Raw genomic sequence first — 13822 nt, forward strand, 5'->3', positions numbered from 1 at the left:
CCACAAACACAAACCATTCCTTATTCTACTGCAATTGCATCAAGACCAAACTGGGGATGAGTGCATCAGAAACAACTTTTGTAAATCAAAGTGCCCAACCATGTACACCAAGTCATCAAGTAAACCCCTTAACAAATCTTTTCAGAATCCCAACGCACACACACTCATCCCACCTGCCCATACATCCCAATGTATTCTACACTACCCCAAACACTACTAAGCACAACACACTCATTTATCAAACACCCCACACTACCTAGCACACAAGGCACCGCATCAAATACTACACACCTAACTCGCTACAATCTAATATTCGTCATGCAATCTAGCTATCACAGTCAAATAGCCCTGATCAGACTCAAAGGGAAAAATTCTTCATACCAGCCGCTCCAATCCTACATACCATAGAGGTTACAAGTTAACAGTTATCTACTAGAACCCTGTCGAACAACTCTTGACACTTGGGATAAATTCACAAAATATTTAGGCTGGCAAGAGAAGATAACTAGAGACCATTGTGGAAGGGAAAATGTGAGAGAAATTAGAAAAGTAGCAAGTTCTAAACAGTGGTACATTTTAGGCATATGTAAAATTGGAGAAGTATTTAATTATTCAGGACTGGAAATAATTGAGACACTATGTGAGGAATATGAACTGGCACACGCCCAAAGATAAAAATACTTATAATTAATACACGCACTGGGTGGAATGCCATCGATTAGGCCAATATGGTCTCACAGATATACGGTAACCTTATCAATAATAAACCTGACGGGGCGTGGCCAAGCAGCATGGCAGACAGGACGTGAGCCTCTTGAGCTCCCAGTCTGTCCATCTGAAAATCCTGCAAAATCCAGTTGCTGCATTCTAAGGCAGGCAGGAAACGAGTGTCCGAGCTGTGCGGACGCCCTACCGGCTCCAGGCTTCTGCAAGGGCCCTTGGTGTGAGGTACAGGGCAGATCCTCTCATCGCTGCCAAGGCCTAGCAGTAAAGTGTATCCTGAGCAAAATATAAATGAGTACTGGAGGCATTGTGGAGGCTGGTGTGGATGACTAATAGCTCAGGACATATGGGCATCTCCTGAGAGGTGTGGTAGTGTAGAAATACGGCTCCCCCAAGCCTGGAAAGGATGGACCACACGTACGCGTGTGAAGTTGCAGGGGGAGCATTGCTTTGTCGTTTTGCTAACTTGAATTGGGCATCAACCTAATTGCATGAAGATTCCCTGACAATGGGGGTACCTCCCAATGTGATCCTAGATGCTGGGCAGCGGAGCCCTTGAAGTGCCAGAGCCAGGAATTGGGGCCCACTGAACCAACTGCTGGACACTAAGGAGGGAGTCTCCTGATTGGTCAGGTCACGGGAGGCAGGCGCAGTGGGACAATTACATTACTGTAATATGGCAAGAATTTGGGAGAAAGAGAGAGGGACCCAAGTAAACCACAGGGGTTGGGTACCACTAGAAAATTGTCCAAAAAAAAAAAAGCTTCCCTGGGAACGTAGTATAACTATTCAATCTCACAATCACACCAAGTGGTCTACCAAAAATATATAACCAATTACCACATATAGATACTATGAACCAAGAGAACCATAATCGGTGCAAAGGAAAGGATGTAAAAAACAATTACGTTACAGTTTTAGACAGTGTTCTAACAGTAATACAAAAATGCATTAAGAATGCATTGTACAATTAAAAACATTATATTAAAACAGCAAATATAGACATGTGGGAAAAAGACACACAGAGCAAGAAAAATGAATTTCAAAACAGGGATTACCACGGTACTAAGACCTGTAGACAAAATGAATTATGTGCAAAAGTGCTTTAGGAAAGAGCAAATTCTAGCTGGATAGGGAAAAAGAAATTATTTGCAAATGTCACATATCCGTGGTAATTCCCAACATTAAAGCGTCGACGCGTTTCGGTGGGTCCAATGCAGATAACTGCCCACCTTCATCAGGACAAACACAATATCTTTCCACTTTCTATCGCAATATCTATAAAAAATACATAGAAAAGAGAAACATGCATATTACAATTTGAACTGACTTGGTTAGCTGGCTCATAAGTAGGGATACCACCCAAACACACTGCTGCAAACAGGGAATCAAACACACTCGTACAACCACTCACCCTGCTTTTAAGAGATATAAGTATGTGTTCAATGGCTGGCCTTAAATAGTTTAAAAAGTGCCATGGTGCTGATCATTGCTTTAATCTCGGCTTGGCACCAACAAAACACTACTGGTAGTGATACCCAGGGTATTGTATACTAAAGTTTTCACAAGCACTCCAACAGTATAGCGCATTAAGAACAAGAAGGGTAAAATGACCTCATACATTTGTGTATGTTCTTATGGCTATTAATAGTTTAAAAGTATATTTGTCTGCCAATGGGGACACTCCGTAGCTAGTGGCAGAAACTAAAAGAAGGAAAGGAAAAATAAATAAGCACAATCCTATCCCTATACACTAAGTGGGGAACTACCTAAAGCTCCATGTGTAGTACCTTAAAAAACAAGGCAAGTACTGTAACCTCTTCTGATAATGTGAAAACACAGTTCCTCACTGGTGGCGCCCAATCTGGCCACAGAGATATGGTAACCAATCTAAAAGAGAGGAACGCATTCATTTCAAAAGCGACCCAAGAGCGTTTCACGGCCTAAATTCTAAAAAGAGCCAAGAGCTATACTGTTATCATACCTGAACAACGCCAAAGAACGGAGCCCAGAGATTTATTACTCTCGTTTATCAAGCCAGTCAGAATTGACATCTATGTCCACAGGTAACCTCAATCTAACATAAAAGGAAAACCAGGGATCTTAATTAAATGGAGGCGCCCCACGGTAGCTAAATAAGCCAATGGTCCCAGAGACCAACACCAATTTCATACCTGGAAACAGCCAACAGCGGAGCCCTCAATAAAGAATCTCTTGTGTAGAGCTGCGCGAATTTCAAATGAGTTTAAAAACGGACCATAGTATATCACTGGGGGGGGAAACAAAGAAAATTAGCAAAATGGCCCCATGAGCACTAACTAATGCACATATACTAATGAGGGCTACAAAGTAAACAGCCGCCGCCTGAGAGCCCTACACCCAACTACCGCTTCTTACCTGAAATAGTGAATAGAAAACTTAGTTTATAGGGATAGGATTGTGCTTATTTCTTTTTCCTTTCTTTCTTTTAGTTTCTGCCACGAGCTACGGAGTGTCACCATTGGCAGACAAATGTACTTTTAAACTATTAATAGCCATAAGAACATACACAAACGTATGAGGTAATTTTGCCCTTCTTGTTCTTAATGCGCTATACTGTTGGAGTGCTTGTGAAAACTTTAGTATACAATACCCTGGGTATCACTACCAGTGGTGTTTTATTGGTGCCAAGCCGAGATTAAAGCAATGATCAGCACCATGGCACTTTTTAAACTATTAAAGGCCAGCCATTGAACTCATACTTCCATCTTTTAAAAGCAGGGTGAGTGGTTGTATCAGTGTGTTTGGGTGGTATCCCTACTTATGAGCCAGCTAACCAAGTCAGTTCAAATTGTAATATGCATGTTTCTCTTTTCTATGTATTTTCTATAGATATTGCGATAGAAAGTGGGAAGATTTTGTGCTTGTCCTGATGAAGGTGGGCAGTTATCTGCAAAGCTTTAATGTTGGGAATTACCACGGATATGTGACAATTGCAAATAATTGCTTTTGACTATCCAGCTAGAATTTGCTCTTGCCTAAAGCACTTTTGCACATAATTCATTTTGTCTACAGGTCTTAGTACCGTGGCACTCCCTGATTTGAAATTAATTTTTCTTGCTCTGTGTGTCTTTTTCCCACATGTCTATATTTTGCTGTTTTAATATAATGTTTTTAATTTGTTTTAATTGTACAATGAATTCTTAATGCATTTTTGTATTACTGTTAGAACACTGTCTAATAAACTGTAACGTCATTGTTTTTTACATACTTTCCTTTGCACCGATTTGGTTCTCTTGGTTCATAGTATTTATAGGTGGTAATTGGTTATATATTTTTGGTAGACCACTTAGTGTGATTGTGAGATTGAATGGTTTTACTACGTTCCCAGGGGAGCTTTTTTTGACAATTGTAATATGGGCAAGGACAAGGTGATGAGGGTGGCAGGTTCCAATACCATAACCCAGTACACAACACCAAGACACCCCACCCCCTCACAGAACGTGACTAGACAGGCTGGTGCAGCAGGGACAGAAGATGAATACCCTTAGCCGACCCGTCGGAACTACTGGCGGTTATACAGGGATCGAAGATGGCATTGGAAGATCGCATAGAGACTGAATCGATAGACAACCTGCTCCGTGCGGACCTGCGAAAGTTGGCAGACATGGTCACAACAGCTGAAGATGATATTGTTGAACTAAGGGGCGAAGTGACAACACTTAAGCAGCAAGTGTGCAGATGATGATGGCCAACTGCGGGCATTGTGCCCGAGACGCTGATGGAAGAGACGCCTGCAATTGGAGGGGGGGGGGGAGGGGGGTAAGTGGGGTGGGGGGAAGGTTGATGAGAAAGCAATGATTTAACTGATGCCCTTGGATGGTTTTTGGTCAGCGTGCCTGGGATGAGGATTATGTGAGTGGAAGAGGAAAGCTCTTCATGGGAAGGGAGTATAAACGGCATGGAAAGGTCACACTTCCATGTGTGCTTGGGCCTGTCGGGGGTGGGACGCGCAGCAGTTATCTGAGCGAGTGGTACGCGAGTTTCCACAGTATCATAGAACTGATGTGCAAATGCTGGTCTGCAATGGGAAGGGTGTATGGGGGACATAACCGTATAGACCTGCCACTGTTGGGCGAATGGGGATGCTGTGCAACTCCTGGCACGAGCAAGAGGTGGGCAATATCGACTGAAGTTGTGTGAGTATTGTCTGTGGGTTGGAGGTGGGGAGTTTCAGTTTACTGTTCATTGATCCCTACAAGTTGTATAGTCGAGTGGTGGGTAGGGCAGATGGGCAGCGATTGCTGCGGCACAAGCGGAATGAGTAATAAGTGGCGGTACCATGGCACGGGAGGTTAAATATCTAGGCTGGAATATCAGGGGGCTAGGCAATTACACTAAACATATAAGGGGCCTCTCCTTTCTAAAAAGGCAAAATATAACATTTGCATGTCTACAGGAAAACCACTTAGACGACACTGGGGCGGATAAGGTAGCGAAAAAGTGGAGGGGACAGGTTTTCCACTCCTATTCTACATGTGCTGGGGGCAGGTTTGTCTGCGTGGCCCCGGATACACCGTTCACACTCCAGTACATGGAAGCAGATGTGTGTGTGTGGGGGGGGGGGGGGGGGCGGCTATGTGTTTCTACGAGGACAGTTGGATGGCAGTGACATTGCTATTCTAAACACGTATGCCTCGAACACAGATGGGCCTGCCTTTTACTCCGTGATGCAGGATCTTATAATGGCGGATCTGGATGTACCACTTGTGTGGTTGGGAGATTTTAACTGTATTGTAGATTCCAATCTGACCGACATTCGCCCAGAACGGGCACTAAACTGCGCATGACAAGACAATTGTAGATCATGATGGGGCAATTAGGGCTACAGGACATCTGGCGAGTACGATACCCGACAGAGGCTCTACACGTCTTTCACCCACACACAACACACATAGCAGGTTAGATAGGATCTTAGTGACTGAAATGCCCACTCTTCTGGCTGTTGAGATAACCAACCTGGCTAGATTCTTGTCAGATCATTCCCCAGTCTGCTGCGTAGTGAAGTGGAAAACTAAAAATCAGGGGCCCGGTCGTTAGCGAATGCCCCCCCCTGAGATGCTAGATCATCAGATTACATGATACATAACTGGAACACCACAGGCAAGAGAGGGATAGTGGGAAGCTATGAAGGCAATAGTACGCAGGAATGGGACTGACGTTTGGGGTAAGACAACAGATGCAGCGAAAGCTGTGCGACAGGGAGGATGTGTTAGCGGAAATACAGACAAACACACACGGGCTGCCTGCAACACATGTTCAGGAGCACACAATGCGTGAGCAGTTCTGCGACATATGGGACAGGCTGGATAAATACACACTTACTTGATACAGCCAGAGGCTACATGCTGAATGAGATACGACAGGGCGCCTGTTGGCCTGGATATTGCGCAGGAAACTGTCAACCCCCCCCCCCCCCCATGACAACATGCATATGTAATTCAGCGGGAGATATGGTGTTTTCCGGAGAGGAACTATTAGAAGTGCTCCAACAGCACCTAAAGAAGGTGTATTCGGCAGACCCAGTAGTCCGGGCGCATCGTTATGCCCCATTCCTGGACAGGCTTCAACTAATGAGGCTCACACCGGAAGCCTAAAGGGAACTAGAGACGCAACTAAATGCAGAGGAGGTACTTGAGGCGCTAACCAAAATACCTGGAGTCAAAGCTCCGGGGGGAGATGGTTTCCCAATCGACTACCATCATACTTACTCGGACAGGCTGGTACAACCACTTCTACAAACTGATAAATTTGGATATCAAAATATTACGCAAGGTGCTGGCAAAGCAGTTAGCTCTGCATATGAACTATCTTGTTCATGAGGACCAGTGTGGGTTTATCCCAGGTTGTAGCACAGGCATGAATTTATGGCACCCTATACACGTCATACATGAAACACAACACGAAAATGATCAATTGTCTTTAGTTTCCATCGACCTCGAAAAAACATTTGACAGTCGATTGGCAATATCTACAGGAGGCGTTAAGAGTGTCTTGATTCGGTCCGCAGTTCCGGAAATGGGTCACTCTCCTATATACGGGCCCGAGTGTCCGGGTACGAGTGGGACAAAGTCAGTCGGTGAACTCAACACTGAAGTGAGGAACACGACAGGGCTGCCTACGGTCGCCACTGCTATTGGCCCTGGCCATTGAGCTGTTAGTGGTATGGGTCAGGCAGGATCTTGAGCATTGGGGAATACGGGTGGGGAATGGTACTCATTTAGTGTCCCTAGATTCAGACGATGCATTGTTCTACTTTGTGTCCACCCCCCGTCCCCTCCAAGTGGCAATCCCCAAACTCCTGCAGCTGTTGGACGAGTTCCCTAAATGCTCAGGTCTGCACCTTAACAGACATAGGTCTTTGATTTTTCTGTTGGCTGGGCTGGCCGCGCGACCACTGGAAGATCTGCAAATACTATGGTGCGCTGGGAGACGGGGCAATTCAGATATTTGGGTAAACAGGTAGAGCCCGGAGACGCACAATTATTGCAATTAAATGTAACTAGAGTGGTTGAATCCCTGAAGCGCTCTCATGGGCAGAGTTGCGGTCAGCAAAATGGTTGTCCTGCCTTGAAGCCTATATGTGCTTCAGAGCTCATTGGGTGGCGTACTCATGGAGGTCTTTAGGCAACTGAACTCAGTGCTGGGGTCCTTATACTGGCAAGCGAAGGAAAGTAGCCTTGCAGGTGCTTACAAGGCAATACGTAGAGAGTTTCTGTACGTGGTTAAACAGACCGCATATATATGGCAGAAGCTTGTGGAGCGAATACTTAGGTATGCACCATTTCACTAGGAGTTGCATATCTGAAGTCTAGCCCCAGTGCGTAAAATGATGGAAAACACGGTGATTTAGACCTGGAGAGAGGGCGGATGCCAGGTTTTGGCACATCTGTATCCCAATGAAACCTTTATTGCATATGAAAAGGCGTGGGAGGGGTTCGGCTTAGGATATGGGCAGTATCTGCAACATGCAGGATTCTCAGAGTTGGCCAGAGTAATGTGGCCTTCATACCCAAACGCCCCTAAGACAACCAGAACGCTTGATATCTTGCTCACTTTCGGGGCTGGGCGGCGACTGATTTCATTGTTGTACAAGCCCACGAGTGCGGATTCACAAGCAACTCCTCCCAGGGCACGCACTGCATGGGATGGAGACCTACAGACACCCTTGGAAGACAAGACATGGAAAGCAGCATGCGTCCTAACACACACAGTGTCCTGTAATGCATATTTCAAGCTAATACACTTCAACGTCCTGCATCGTGTGTATTTGACATCGGTGAGACTGAATCGCATAGACCTGATCTGCTCTAATGCCAGGAGCAGATTTCCTGCATCTAGCATAGGGGTGCAGGGAGGTATACACCAGTTCTGGCTGCATGTGATTGAACAAATAAAGATGGGAACTGGCCTTTGAGTGAAGGCTACTTCAAAAAATTGTCTGTTTGGACAAGTATTGAGATCCAAAAAGCATAAGATGGCATATAAATTGCTAAAATTAACCCTGGTTTTAGCAAGACAAAGGGTAGCCATAGTATAGATGAGCGGTCGCTCCCCCTTGGTGGACGATTCGTTGAAGGATGTGCATGAAGGGTCGCTTGCAGAGGAGGCTCACATGTAAGCGTGTAGGAAGGATGAGAAATTAGAAGGGCATATTAGTGTGTGGAGAGAACTATGGAGGGATCTCTTAACTGTAGATATGAACGCAAATGACCCAGTGACTCAAAACCAAAAAAGGGGGAGGTCGACTGGTGAAGAAAGCTATAGCTCATAAAAAGGCTATGTATAGGTCCCACTGGCATATATATGTACATGTAGCTGTATGTACATGTTTACTGTTGTATGCAATTGTCTGAAACCCATGTGTTGATGGTTTTTATGGTATAATAAGATTGCTTTGAAGTGGGGATGCCGCCCACACATGTTTACCCAGTGTTATTACAAATTGGAAAAAAAACGTTTTTTTTGTTTTAAACTGACACCCTAAACAAACTTAGGAAGACCTGGAAAAGCGATCTGAGCCATTTACTGGGAAGCTGCTTTAAATGCACCCTAAAGTAGCAGCAAAAAAAAAAAAACAAGATTGAAATTTATTACGTTAACCCCTTGCATGCTCATGACGAGCTCAGCTCGTCATGAGCTACAGTGCTCCGGTGCTCATGACGAGCTGAGCTCGTCATGGCCTTTAAGAACGCTCGCACGCTGGGCAAATTCCCCTGCTGTGCTGAGCGTTCTAAAGAAACAGGTGTGGCCGTGACGAGCTCAGCTCGTCATGAGCACAGGAGCACAGTAGCTCATGACGAGCTGAGCTCGTCATGAGCACCGGGGCGCTGCGCGCGCCCCCCTCTCCCTCCAGCACAGCAGGGGAATGTGCCGAGCAGGGGAATGTGCCGAGCAGGGAAGGGGTTAAAAATTCTACATAGAATATACCACAACAAAAGCGGACTCTTCCGAATAGGTAGGGCATTATATATATATATATATATATATATATATATATATATATATATATATTATACACTCGCACACACACACGTAACATTAGCTGTGACAGGACCTCCACCCTGAGCCCCCCTCCCCCACTCGGTCTTCCGTCTGCAACAAGCACGCAGCTGACCTCAAGTGCAGTCTCAAAGAAACAGATAATAACTTAAACCACTTCAGACTTTAGAGGCGCCTGCTAAGAGGACAGCATAGTTTCAATTCTGCTTTGCACATTGACTTAGCTTTTCTTTGTCCCAAAAACCGGGACATGTATTGAAAAAACTGAAAAGTGTTGGGATGTCGGGACAGTCTCCTGGATAACGGGACTGTCAGGGGAAATCCAGAACATCTGGTCACCCTATTCCTACTTTTTCATACTAGGTATACCAACTGTACCTGATATTGATCTCCCACAGTCCGAACTGTTGTTCTGTGCACTGGGATTTATAATAGCTAAAAGAGAAATTGCTAGAATGTGAAGTAAACAGCAAGCTCCAACTAAACAAATGTGGCAAGCGGGCATGAACATATATGTATGGAAGCAGAACAACTAGTGCTTGAAGAGAGAGAATGTCCAAGGAAATTAAGAGAAAGTATGGTTAGGTAAAGAATGCACTATGGACAGGTATGGGGAGAGTGGTCGCCATTAAACGACAGCCATTAAGAGACCCTGTAAGGGGCACATCTACAGCACAAAGAATGGAGTGGGAAGTGAAACTGAGATGGGGAACATTTCTCTGACTATGGGGGATGAAGGATGGAAGATCATTAGGAAATACTTGCTGGTGTTGAGTCAGAAAGGTCTACCTCTGGTAGTGATGACTGTTTTTTTGGAATAAAGGACAATTACCTTAAAAGGGCTGGTATGAACTACTGGGAAGGATATTTGATTTTTTAGGTACCTGAAGGGCCAGGGTCCCATTCTGAAAATGCCTTCTCCAGGGAGCAGTAGGGGGTCTTACAAATGAAAAGATAAAGCAATTTTGCAACCTCAAGTATCTGCTTCACCAATCCGCACAGTTTCTGACAAAATAATGTGTTGCCTAAAGAAGTAACTTTAAAGAAGGAACTTATGTGAATGTAGGAGAGTAGGGTCTGCTTCCTATGGTTACCCCCACTTTTTGCTCTGTGTCACTGGTTTTTCGACTTTAGTATGGCTGTGGCCTGCTAATCAGGCCCACGGCCTAGCTGTTCTCTCTCTAAATTGATACCATGTACTTTAGGTACATACCAGATTGGTTACTGGGTCACCCTTATGAGTCCCTGTATATGGTACCTTAGGTACCCAGGGCATAGGTACCCCAGAGGCCTACCAGGGGCTGAAGCATGTATTGTGCCACCCCTGGTTAGCCTTCCGAACTGACAACACAGGTCTGCACTTGCAGCCTGGGTAAGGTGGTGTGAGCACCCCTTACTTAGATATAGTATACCTATATCTACCTTTACATAAATGTAAATGTAATTTGTACTTGTAAAGCGCACTAATACTCCAACTGGGGTGTCCTGGCGCTGTAACGCATAGCGCTGTGGAACCCTTCCTGGCTTTTCCCTATGAAATGTCCACTCCTGGACCCCCCCAAGGTGAAGCGGGGCATCCCAGCGCTGTTGGGACCGTTGTGGAGATTAAGCAAGCTATTGCCCAGAGTTGTGTAGAGTGGGACCCATGATTAGAATAGGCACTTAGGCGAGAATTATTAGGTCAGAGGAAATTGAGCCCAAGACCCTCCGAAGCAGGAATTGAACCTTGGTCCCGGGCCAGACCTCTGCATCAGGGTCTGCCGCTCTAACCATTGAGCCACACTTCTCCACTTATAGACATATTGTAACCTATAAGTCACTCCTATGGCAGGCCTTGACAATCCTGAAGGCAGACTGCTTGGTTTTGTGTGAGAGGGTGCCCTAGCATGAGCTGAGCCCCTTTGCAGCTTTCGGAACCATCTCCTTATAGCTGTTAAATGATATAGCCATACCATATACTCTTAAGTGCATTATAATCCTTGCGGTTAATGCTAACTTTGGTTTGGCTTTATCAAAACTTGTCGTGTAAGGTGTCAAACACTTTGAAATACTACCCCCCACTAGTTCTGGTGGTGGGGGTAGCATTCCACCCTTCAAGAGGGAGAACACATGTACATACTGGTAAACCCGGTTAAAGTTAAACAGAGCCCTAGCATCACAAAATGGATGCTGCTGCCACAGACACGAGTCTGCCCTCCTGCTGCTGGACGAAACTCCGGCAGGGGAGGCCTGGACAATAGGTTTCCTGTCCAGGAAGGTGCTAGCACCTCCCCAGACAGGCTTTAGTGTATTGGGGCAGGGTGGGTTGCATTCAGTGAATGCTTTTCAGACACTGCCTGGGGCCCACAAGGTGCTCCATGCATTTCTCAGTTCAAACCGGTTGCTGGGGCACTCAGCCCCAGCTCTGGCACGAAACTGGACAAAAGGGAAGGTGTGTAGCCACCCCCTCCCCAGGTCCACCCATAGGAGGGAACTTAGAGTTAGTCCAACCCCTAAACTTGCTATAGGAATAGGATTCCAGTACCTAGGACTTTAGATTACCCTGGACGAAACTCTACAAAATATATCTTGGACATTCGACATTCCATATCGACTGGAAGACGGAAGAAATCTCCCTTGTGGTCAAGGAGTGACCACCCTGTTCAAACAGGCAACAGCAGCATCTTTGCTGGTCTGCATTTGAGGTTCCCCCCAGATCACGAAAAATCTGCGACACAGGACACAGACTTCCAGACATCTCTGAAGCTGACCCGAGCTCCCAGCACAGCGAAGACCCGTAGCTGACACGAGAGACGTGGGACCTGGACAATATGCATTTTTGCACCTGCACCTACTTCCCGAGGTATCCCGAAGTTGTGCATTGGGGTATTTGAAGCCCCTGCCCCGAGCACCTTTTGCATCGAAGTACAGAGGCCAGCACTCCACGAGTGACCCGTGAGTCCCCTTTCTTCACCGCAACTCGAGGCCCCTTTGCGGTTTCCTAGTCCGTTGGCAAGTGAGCCCCCAAGAAGGCGAATCCTTGATTTCTTGAGCTTTCCTGGTTGCTCCAGACATGCCCTCTGACTCCCCTCCAGAGGAGAAGTCCCCCAGACCTTGCTGGCCTGAACCGAAGCCAATCTTGACATCTTGCGGGGTTGCTGCTGCCAAGGCTTGTTGGGTCCAATCCGGATCCTGATGCTGCAGCACTCGACATCGTTCGTGGGACAGCTCAAATCCAGCTCCTGGTCATCGTCCACGCCTTCTGGTCCTCGTGGCTGAAGAGCCAAGCTTCACCTCTTTCACCTGAAAACACCCATTGGTTGGCATCTTCTCCTCGCCATCCTGGTCACTGGCTACTGACCCAGACTCTGTCCCCTATGCTTTCAGGTTCTTAACAGCTCCGATCCACTCTTGGATCCACCCAGACACTTTTCTTCTAGTCGCATGCAGCATTTCTTCGCAGCTCCCCATAGGAATCGACAATGAAACCCGACACCAAAAGACACCTATGCACCCGGCTTCCCTGGGTGAGGTAACACGAGTACTCTGGTGCTCCTGTGGGTCTTGACTCTCGAAGTGTCCTAGTTTTAAAGGGTTCCATCGTAGTTCACCTCCAAGTGCCCTTACTCTTTGAAATTGTAACTTGTTTGTTATCCATGGAAAGTCAATTGTGATCCACGGCTGTGTTTAGACACTGCACACGTCCCCCGTGGGCATCCTGTGCCCCTACCTTGGGTGATTCCTGGTAGCCCCAGCGGTTCTATATGCCCTAGGCCTGCTTTCTAACCCTCACTTGGTTCTTATACCACTATTTTAGTATATGGTTTGTAAGGCCCCTAGGGCATAACTTATACTGTGCAACTTATCATATGCTAATTAGGTTCCTTGTATTGTACTTTTACCTCTGACCTCATAAAGAGTCCAGATGGGTTGTGTTTAGAATAAATACATATATATTTGATATATACCTTGTGTGGTGTGCTGTCATTTGATTATTCAAGAGATTATAATTGGTAAAAACAACTAGCCTAACTCGCCTCTAAGTCTTAGCCTGAAGGCTGCTCTCCACAGCTACCACTAGGATAGCTTTCTATAAAGGTTGGCTTTAAACCTACCATCAATAAGGGTCGTTTGGACTCGTGCAAGGTGCCCACTAGAATAGTGGACATCATATGCCAGGCCAACTTCTCACAGTGATGTCTCCCCTTTTCCTGCACTCATCCGGTATGGTTATATGACATCACGCATACTGCTGAGAGAGCAACAGCTTTCCGACCATCTAAAGCAACATCTGAAGTCAACTGAAGCTGTTTTTTTAATAATTCAAGCAATGGCCCGCATGATTAACTTCTCTCCATGGCCAGCACTGAGTCCTGGAAATCACAATGACTGCACTGTACACACTGCACAAGTCTCTGACCTTAGAGCAAGAAGTGTTGCAGCATGAACCTCTTTAAAGACATCTCTAGTTTTTGTATCCACAGGGCCTGAAGGGACTGTATCTTTTGTGGCAATGGTTGTACGCACTGGCCTAGGGAGCAGAGAATCAATTGTCAATTTTCCTGGGAATTATTCACAG

The 13822-nt window shown here is 45.9% G+C and overlaps 1 protein-coding gene across 2 annotated transcripts in view; it reads right to left on the reverse strand.

The window, feature by feature from the left end:
* TBCCD1 (TBCC domain containing 1) overlaps nucleotides 1–13822 on the reverse strand; it is a 256809-nt gene that overhangs the window by 212190 nt on the left and 30797 nt on the right. The window lies entirely within an intron of this gene.

Source organism: Lissotriton vulgaris, chromosome 2_1 (assembly GCF_964263255.1).
Source record: "Lissotriton vulgaris chromosome 2_1, aLisVul1.2, whole genome shotgun sequence".
Classification (NCBI taxonomy): domain Eukaryota; kingdom Metazoa; phylum Chordata; class Amphibia; order Caudata; family Salamandridae; genus Lissotriton; species Lissotriton vulgaris.